The 9,251-nt window shown below is 38.9% G+C and overlaps 3 non-coding genes across 3 annotated transcripts; 2 read left to right on the forward strand and 1 right to left on the reverse strand.

Annotated features, from left to right (window-relative positions):
• Positions 1–6,061: 6,061 nt before the first annotated feature.
• trnac-aca (transfer RNA cysteine (anticodon ACA)) lies at positions 6,062–6,133 on the reverse strand. The gene has a single exon. It is a non-coding gene; the product is annotated as a tRNA-Cys (tRNA).
• Positions 6,134–6,273: 140 nt separating this feature from the next.
• On the forward strand, positions 6,274–6,355 carry trnas-uga (transfer RNA serine (anticodon UGA)). Its single transcript has one exon. It is a non-coding gene; the product is annotated as a tRNA-Ser (tRNA).
• Positions 6,356–6,435: 80 nt separating this feature from the next.
• Positions 6,436–6,517, forward strand: trnas-aga (transfer RNA serine (anticodon AGA)). Its single transcript has one exon. It is a non-coding gene; the product is annotated as a tRNA-Ser (tRNA).
• Positions 6,518–9,251: the final 2,734 nt, after the last annotated feature.

Genomic DNA, 9,251 nt, shown 5'->3' on the forward strand with positions numbered 1-9,251 from the left:
TTAGTCCTGTTTTCGTCCATATGCGGCGCAAAAGTCCGGCATCACAGTTTACATCACTAGAACGGGAAATGACAGTTATCTGTTTTTGCAATTATTCATTTAAACACAAAATCAAAAATCAAAACACAAAACTAATTGTTATCTGTTTTTAAAATTTTGGTTTTGGAGACAAATAATGAAGAAAATAGTTGTTTTTTTGTTTTCTTATTTTTGGTTTTATTTTGAAAAAACGAAATGAACGAATGATACACAGATTAAACACAGCTCCAGGTCTGTTTTTGAGGAGGTAAAAACATTCTAACACGTCTTAAAGCTGACAAGAGTCAATTTTGTGTAATATAAGCCCTTTAAATATTTTCCACAATTCACACGTTCTCGATTTCTCATATTGTAAAACGCTGTTGCCACGGCGCCATTACAGGTATTTAAAATAGTCCTCCTCCCAGTTACAATAAATAACATTACACTTTGACTAAATGTCTCTACGGGAGATTTATTTTCCTTTCTCTCGTGTTTCTGAGCGTGACTGAGGCTCCACAGACTCCGCATTATCTGAAATGAAGCAGGCGTCCCTCTTAATCCGAGCTTTAAGCGCCGTGAACGTATGGAGAAATGTCACGATTGAAGCATTGTGTGAGCCATGAAAGCCCGAGAAGCAAATGTTAAAGAATGGAGAGGAGAGGAGGAGAGGAGAGGCAGATCAGAGGAGCCAGACTAATTTCATATCACACCTAAAGACCTGGCATTTAATTAAAGGGCCTTGAAAAATGGCCGCCCGCCTCGCCCCACAACAGTCTCTCTTCTGGAGGCAAATTAAAGAAATCAATTTAAGTGTAATGGTTTAGTGCAGGCTACAGTTCCAGTGCACAGAGGAAAGAGGAAAAGAGTCAAGAGGGAGGAGGAGGGGCCAGGCGTCTAACCTCCAACCTAAAAACCATGTAAACACATCAGGAATGAAGCATTAGCAAACGAAATTAACAATTTAAATGGATACGCCGGATTTCTGTCCATGTATTTGAGCAAAATGTGTTTTCCCACTACAGATACTAGGGACGCAACGATACAGTTTGCCCATGATTCGATACACGGGTCACGATATCGATTCGATTTTAATACATTTTAAAACACACACACACAAAAATCTCATGTAATTTTTTTCTTTTTTTTCTGTTAATGAGTATAATATAATAACACAATGATGTTAATGACACATTATTTACAATACATGCATCACAAATGTCAGACTTCTGGTCATTGTGCAGTGCATACTGGGAAGGATTTTCCGAAAAAGTGAGCATCAAACCTCCATGTTTGTTTTCCCAGTGGGATGTGTCTATTGACAAAGTCGATCTTTTCAAGTCTTTTGAATCATATCACTTTTGTTTCTGGTTCTGATATTGTCATATTTTAGCTTTGGGACTCGGACATTGTAATTGTGTGGTTGTTGGAAAATATTTGTTTGCGAACTCCATAAATGCAAAAGGGAATCAGATGTGTGTGACTGCAAACCTCCGTTCAAACTGTTTCTCTTCCCAACGGAATTGAAAAATAGTAAACAGGTGAAGGTGATGGGCAGGATTGATCCACAGGAAAGACCAAAAAAGAAACCTCTCACTGCCTAAATCATCCCGAGTTTGTGCTGCTGTCTGTACCGAATTATAAAGCACTTTATTGTCAGAGAATCAAGAAGTTCACTGTTAGCATGCTAGTTGTGAAGAGCGTGTATACTCATCTTGGTGGATAATTAGGATGCTCCGAATGCATAAGGTACTGTATTTTCCGGGCTATTAGTCGCACTCTTAAGCCTCCAACCCCATCAAAAAACGACTTTGCGCCCCACAATCCAGCGCGCCCTATACACGGATCCACTCAGGTGTCCCAGCACGACTTCAGTAAACTACAAAGCCGCACCACCCACAGAACACACAAACACACACGGAGCAGACAGTGACCGCACAGCGAAAAACATCCACAGACACACTCATCACTCCACACCAACGAGGAACGGAACAGAGGAACGAACCGAAAAAGCGAGTGCAATGTGCCACTTCTAGACACAACTGAACAACTGAGTCACTGCGAACACGCCGACAATCCGTTGGTCCCAGACACACCCTCCCTACACGCCACAACTGAACAAAGCCCAGAGTCACCGTGAACAAACAAACAAACAAAACCACTCACCCATCACACTGTTGGGTTTCCTTTAAAGTCCGGTGCAGTTTATTTGTGAAAAAAGTTTGAAAATAGACCATTTAATGACAGTGCGTCTTATAATCCAGAGCGACTAATAGTGTGGAAAATACAGTAAGTGACGTACAACTTTGGACGACCACAAACAAGTTTGTAAAGGTGCATTGCATAACTTTTCCGATGGAGGGTCTGTCAAATGTTATTGTTCAAGGATATGTTATTGCTTTGTCTGAAATGTTTCACAGTATGGCATTAAACCTTTCTGTCTTCATGGAGACCAAACCAGACAAAGTTACAGGTCAGATCTGTGGAGAGGCGACCCCACTCAGTCAGAAAATCTGTTTTTCTGGGTATTTTTGAGATATAAAACCACCTGAAATTGCATAAATGTAAGGTAGATTTGTTTAATGTCACACTGCGGAACATTCCATGCAAAGTAATGACATTTCCATAGAAACAAGCAGGTGATGGACCCTCAAACAAAAAGTTACATAGTGCACCTTTAAGAGCATAAAAGCATCTTTAAGGAATAAGAAGAAACATTGAAATTCTTACAATTACAAATCTCTTAGAACTGTAAAAATAGTATTGCTTTGGACTTAAACTGGACTAAAACTGGACCAAATCAAGTCTACATCAGGACTATACACAGCAAAAAGTGGAGTGTTAAAATTGACTCTCACAGAATCAACTTTAACATTTTCTCAGAGTTTATATGAGTCCAATCTGTTTCAGAGTTAATTTAACATTTTTGGACATGTTAATTAAGTAACACTGGACCAAAGTTCCTGTTTAACCCCGAAATCAAGAGTTATATTAATGTTTTGAGAGTAAACGGATAACACTTTGTAGAGTTATTCTGATTTAGCTGAACAACACACAGAGCTGTTTTATTTTATTTTTACTTTATTTTAGTTAATTTAAGATGAAAATATGTACAAAACTGGTTCAAACTGGTCTTCTCTCACAAGAGTTTGAAGTGGTGAATGGGAGGAGCCAAATTAACACTAAGAAAAGTTGAATTAAAACTAGAGGAAGTTGAATTAACACTAAGAGAAGTTGAATTAACACTAAGAGAAGTTGAATTAAAACTAGAGGAAGTTGAATTAACACTAAGAGAAGTTGAATTAACACTAAGAGAAGTTGAATTAAAACTAGAGGAAGTTGAATTAACACTAAGAGAAGTTGAATTAACCTCAACCACATCAACTCTGACAAATAACCGCAGCTCAAACCCCCATTTAACTTTCAAATAGTTAAAATAACACTTTTGGTGTTAAAAACAACTCTGAAATATTTTACCCTGAAATTTTAACCCTCCAGTTTTTGCTGTGTACTATATCATAATGTTAAACTACAGGTTCAAACCAGGACCAGAGCAGGACAGGTGACCATGATCCTTTAAAGCGTTTATCTGCCTTAAGTGCCACCATCATAAATCACTGTTATTAAGAGTATTTTAGACCATTATCAGTGCACTTGAGGCTTGGCAGGCAGTATTACACAAACAAACACTTACAATAAATACAAAACATGATTTCTACAACACCATTTTTGAGTCACTGTAACGAACGGCCTGTTCGTTACGTAATAATTACACATGCACTTTCATTCACTTTGCACTTTATATATATTTACATTGCACAGTATAGCACGAAGCACTTATAAGATACGCTAATTTGCACATATTAAGAATTGCACACATTTGTATTGTTTTAAAAAATATATTTATTGAAAACATTTTCGGGTGTCACGTGGGCCGGTCGGACGGGCACTTCCGGGTTTGGCGGCTGCCGGTCTGCGGAGATACACCGAAAATTACAATTGGATAGTGTGCAATATATGTGCCGTGTTTTAAATTAGTTGTGTCTTGTGTGTGTTTGCGTGTGTGCCATGTGGGTATTTTAGAGTGTGAGAGTGGTATGTGCGTGCATGTTGTGATGATGTGATAGTGCTTTTTACTTACCCGTGTCTTCTGTCCAGGTGTCTGGCGAAAAGATTCCCCGGGGAACCAGACACCTTTTAAGAGTTCCGGGCCAACTCATCACGGCGGACATCGGGGGGGAATAGCACTCGTTTTTAATTGGAATATTCACGTTGGGTTTTATTAGGAGTTAGTTTTAGGGTTTTATTATTTTTGTATTTGGGTTTTATATAGTTTATTTGGCTATGGGTATTTTATTGGAGGATTTTAACTTAGTTTTATACAGCTAATGTTATTTTACACCCCTTGGAGTTTTAATGGTTTTATCCAGTGGTATATAAGGCGCCTAATCCGACCATTCGATGTTCTGCTGCTGGAGAGACCTGCTGCTCCATATCCTCCCTGCACTTTTTGCACCGCACTTTGTTTTTGCACTGGCACTTTGGGAAATTTGGAAAAAGAAATAAAAAAAATTTGTGGACCACGCTAAACCTGCCTCCATCATCTGTTCTCGGTTTCTCACTGCAATCCAGCCGCTCTACCCGTCTTGGTCACAGTCACGATCATAAGGTTTGTCAAGCTTCTTCTGAAAGGTTATTTTGGGCTGTGTCTGACCAGGGTTAAATAGTCCTGGTTTAGTCCGGTTTGGTCCTGGTTTAGTTCTGTTTGAAACCATTTTTAGTTCTAGTTTAGCCTGGGTTTAAGCCAGATTTACTCTTGTCTTTATTCTTAAACATGAGCAGGAATAATGTTAATTCCCCAGTGTTGGATACTGATGAAGCCAATGGAGCCGAGTACATTTAACTGTCTGATAAATGGACTTAAATATTCATAAAGTATTTTTCAGTTTAATGTGGCTCTATGCTCAAACACAGATCCTTCCCACTTTCCCCCTTCTTATTATTCTTATTTTCTCACTTTTCCTATTGGTCAGCCTCTGTCCTGCTTTTAATGATTGACAGGTGAATTGAAAGTGTCTGATTTTTCCATGTGTTTAAGCAAATTTGTCTTGTCCATGCAGCACAGATATACGACATCAGTTGATACATCATGAATTTTGGACTTCCGGTCAATGCGCAATGCATACTGGGAAGGATTTTCCAAAAAAGTGAGCATCAAACCGCCATGTTTGTTTTCCCAGTGCGATGCGTCTATTGTCAGAGTCGATCTTTTCAAGTCTTTTGAACCTTATCACTTTTTGTTTCTGGTTCTGATATTGTCATATTTTAGTTTTGGGATTCGGACATCGTAACTGTGAGGTTGTTGGATCCTAACAGCAGAAAACAGCTTGAGAAATGGGCTTCGGAAGTTTCCATAAAGCGAAGCAAACTCCATAAATGCAAAAGGGAATCAGATGTGTGTGACTACAAACCTCCGTTCAAACTGTTTCTCTTCCCCAACGGAATTGAAAAATAGTGAAAGGCGAAGGCGATGGGCAGGATTGATCCACAGGAAGGACCAAAAAGGAAACCTTTGGCTGCCTAAGAAATCATTGGGCCGACACAGCGGGATCCCGTTTGTTAAGAAGCAATTGAGAAGATTTCGTTGCCATGCTAGAAGACTTCATTCCAAGTTCCACGGTTTATTGCCTATATGCAGTAGTTATTTCCAACTGTTCTTGTTCCCTTGTTATAAATATAGAACTGCCTGAACAGGGACTTGAACCATGGACCTTCAGTTTAAAAGGTAGGCAGTGTTGTATAAATCCTGAAAGGCAACATGAAGCTGAAGCACAGAAAATAGCATATTTGCCAAAACCCGGGACCTTTAGATCTTCAGTCTAACGCTCTCCCAACTGAGCTATTTCGGCATGGTTTTCTAAAAACATAGCTAGTGCACATATACAACTCTTTACATAATCTAATAGGACATCTGCCTGTCAGAGGCTAGCACAACCTCTACTGTTCTGCTGCACAACATTGACAAAGTAATCAAGAAAGCTAATGACCCTGACGTGATTTGAACACACAACCTTCTGATCTGTGGTCAGACGCGCTACCGTTGCGCCACAGAGCCTAAGGTTAGCTGCTGTAGTGCCAGTGACATCACATTTCATTCCAGTGGAACATCCATGTGTGAAGACAAAGAAGTCTCTGATGTAGCTGTGTTATCACTATGCCAGAGGCTTGTCAGATCCCTTCGGCGTTGACAGTATTGTTGTTGTGGCCGAGAGGTTAAGGTGATGGATTTGAAATCCGTTGAGGTCTGCCCACGCAGGTTCAAATCCTGCCAGTAACAGCATCTCCAGCTTGACTTTAAGGTTGTTTCTAGGATTTTTATTGTTTTGTTTGGTTTTTTTGACAGTGGTGTGTCTGTGAGTTGTTGTGGCTGAGTGGTTAAGGTGATGGAATAGAAATCCATTGGGGTTTACCTGCGAAGGTTCGAATCCTGCCTACAATGAGGGATGTTCTATTATATTTCTTATTATGCATAAAGACAGTGTCTTCTAACACAGTTTCACAATGACAGGGAATTCCAATGTTTGAGACAGTACGTCAAACATATGCTTATCCAGGCCAAAGTCTACCTTGGTTCAGTTTGGCGTCAGAGAGCAAACTGGCAGTGGTGGGATTTGAACCGACACCCCCAAAGAGACTAGAGCCTTAATCCAGCGCCTTAGACCACTCGGCCTCACTACCTTGAACACTAGAGCTCAATGTGACATCAGCCGTGTGAGATTACTTTGTGAGGTCTTTTTGCAGTGACTTATTCCCTTTTGCATTTATGAAGTTTGCGAACAAATTTCTTGAATCGTTTTCCGCTGTTAGGATCCAACAACCACACAATTATGATGTCCGAATCCCAAAACTAAAATATGACAATATCAGAACCAGAAACAAAAGTGATATGGTTCAAAAGACTTGAAAAGATCGTCTTTGTCAATAGACACATCCCACTGGGAAAACAAACATGGAGGTTCGATGCTCACTTTTTCCGAAAATCCTTCCCAGTATGAATTGCGCAATGACCAGAAGTCCGAGATTGTTGATGCATCTATAGGCCCTTTAAGATGAACTAGTCCTTTTTTTTTTCATGTTTTTAAGTCCTTAAAAATCAAGCCATGAACCTTCTGGATGTGAGGCAAGTGTTCCAACCACTGTGCCACTGTATTCCACTTGTATGTAGATATATTTAAACCTATTTCATAAACACAGCTCTTCTCTGGCTCCATTCTCTGTTTATTTTTTTTTCCCATTGACCTTCTGCGTCTCTCCAGACTCTATAAATAAAAATCCCGGTTGACGTTGATTTGATAAAACTCAAATTAACATTGTGAGAAGGTTCCAGAGCGCTCCTCGTGTGTTACGTCTTGTATTAAAATTAAACCTAGTGAAAATGACAGCTCAGATTCACATAAACATTACTCTAGTGTTTGGCACCTAATTATTTCCAGTCCTCTGTATCAGAATGTTCCACGTTACCGCGCTGTAACCGTGACGACTAAATAAGCCTGTCATTTCTATCAAATCCATGTGTTTTATATTACAAGCTCCACTGGGTTCGGGCTACACTGATTTCAATGCTCGACACTTTTTACCTGATAATGTGTTTGCGAACATTTTAACAACAAAAAGAATTAGGAAAGCGTGGAAAGCATTGTTGCATATTGTCAAGCTCTATGAAATGTTTTCTTAGACAGTTTTTAAGCCAGGTGCCCTTCCAGACACAACTAGCAATACACATGTTAACTGACAGAGAAGTGTCTTGCCCTAAATTGTAAACATGTCTTGTATTAATGTGGCATTCTGAGGGATTCTAACCTGATGTCTTGGAGTAACTACTGGCCAAACCAATAATTTACATTAACATTTACATAAACATAACACCTAGTCAGTGTTGGGGAGTAACAGATTACATGTACCGGAGTTATGTAATCAGAGTACAAATTGTGAGTAACTGTATTCAGTTACAGTTACTGTTTCAGTGAGTGGTAATTGGATTACAGTTACTTTGTTGAAATAAATGGATTACACAGAGGTATTTACCTGTTTTCACATTTTGAGCTATATCCCCACCTCCTTTTTTTTTTTTTTTTTTTTTTTTTCAGTAATTCCACTCATTGCTGGAAACTAAACCAGGTCTAAACTAGATCTTAACCAGGTCTACACTAGATCTAAATTAGATCTAAACAAGGACTAAACCAGGACTAAAACCAGGTATAAACTAGATCTAAACCAGGTCTAAACCAGGTCTAAACCAGGACTAAAACCATGTCTAAACTAGATCTAAACTAGATCTAAACCAGGTCTAAACCAGGTCTAAACCAGGACTAAAACCATGTCTAACCTAGATCTAAACTAGATCTAAACCAGGACTAAAACCAGGTCTAAACTAGATTTAAACCAGGTCTACATTAGATCTAAATTAGATCTAAACAAGGACTAAACCAGGCCTAAACCAGGACTAAAACCTGGTCTACACTAGATCTAAATTAGATCTAAACCAGGACTAAACCAAGACTAAAACCAGGACTAAAACCAGGTCTAAACTAGATCTACTAAACTAGATCTAAACCAGGTCTAAACCAGAACTAAAACCAGGACTAAATCAGCTCTAAACTAGATCTAGACTAGATCTAAACCAAGGCTAAACCAGGTCTAAACCAGGGCTAAAACAGGATTTAACTGGATTTAACAGGACTAAACCATGCTACGCGGATGTGTCTCCTCCTCTTCTATCAATAATATTTATTTATTATCTTTTAGCAGATAAAATTTCTCTTCTTCATCTTATGTGAAGATTTCCTCGTCTACAGCAAAAGTAATCCAAAGTATTCAGATTACGTTACTCACTTTAAGTAATTTAATGGATTACGTTACAAACTACATTTTGAGGTATGTAATTTGTAATCTGTAGGGGAATACATTTTAAAAATAACCTTCCCAACACTGCAAGAACCAACAATGTCACCTGGGAGTTGGCACAGGACCCGATAATCTAAAAGACACATAGGTTTGTTGTTGATGAACAGAGGCATTGTTCACATGTATCAAAAGTGTACTGTTTATTTATACATTTTCCCTAAACCGGTTCAGTTTGACAGTAATGTTTCAGTGAGTTAGTTAGGACAATTCACTTCGCTGAATGACTCTTGCAAATCCAGTCCCAGTTGAAATCTCCAGAAAACAAACCT

Source organism: Boleophthalmus pectinirostris, unplaced genomic scaffold, assembly GCF_026225935.1.
Source record: "Boleophthalmus pectinirostris isolate CB_2022bp ecotype Guang Dong unplaced genomic scaffold, ASM2622593v1 HiC_scaffold_17, whole genome shotgun sequence".
Taxonomy (NCBI): Eukaryota; Metazoa; Chordata; class Actinopteri; order Gobiiformes; family Gobiidae; genus Boleophthalmus; species Boleophthalmus pectinirostris.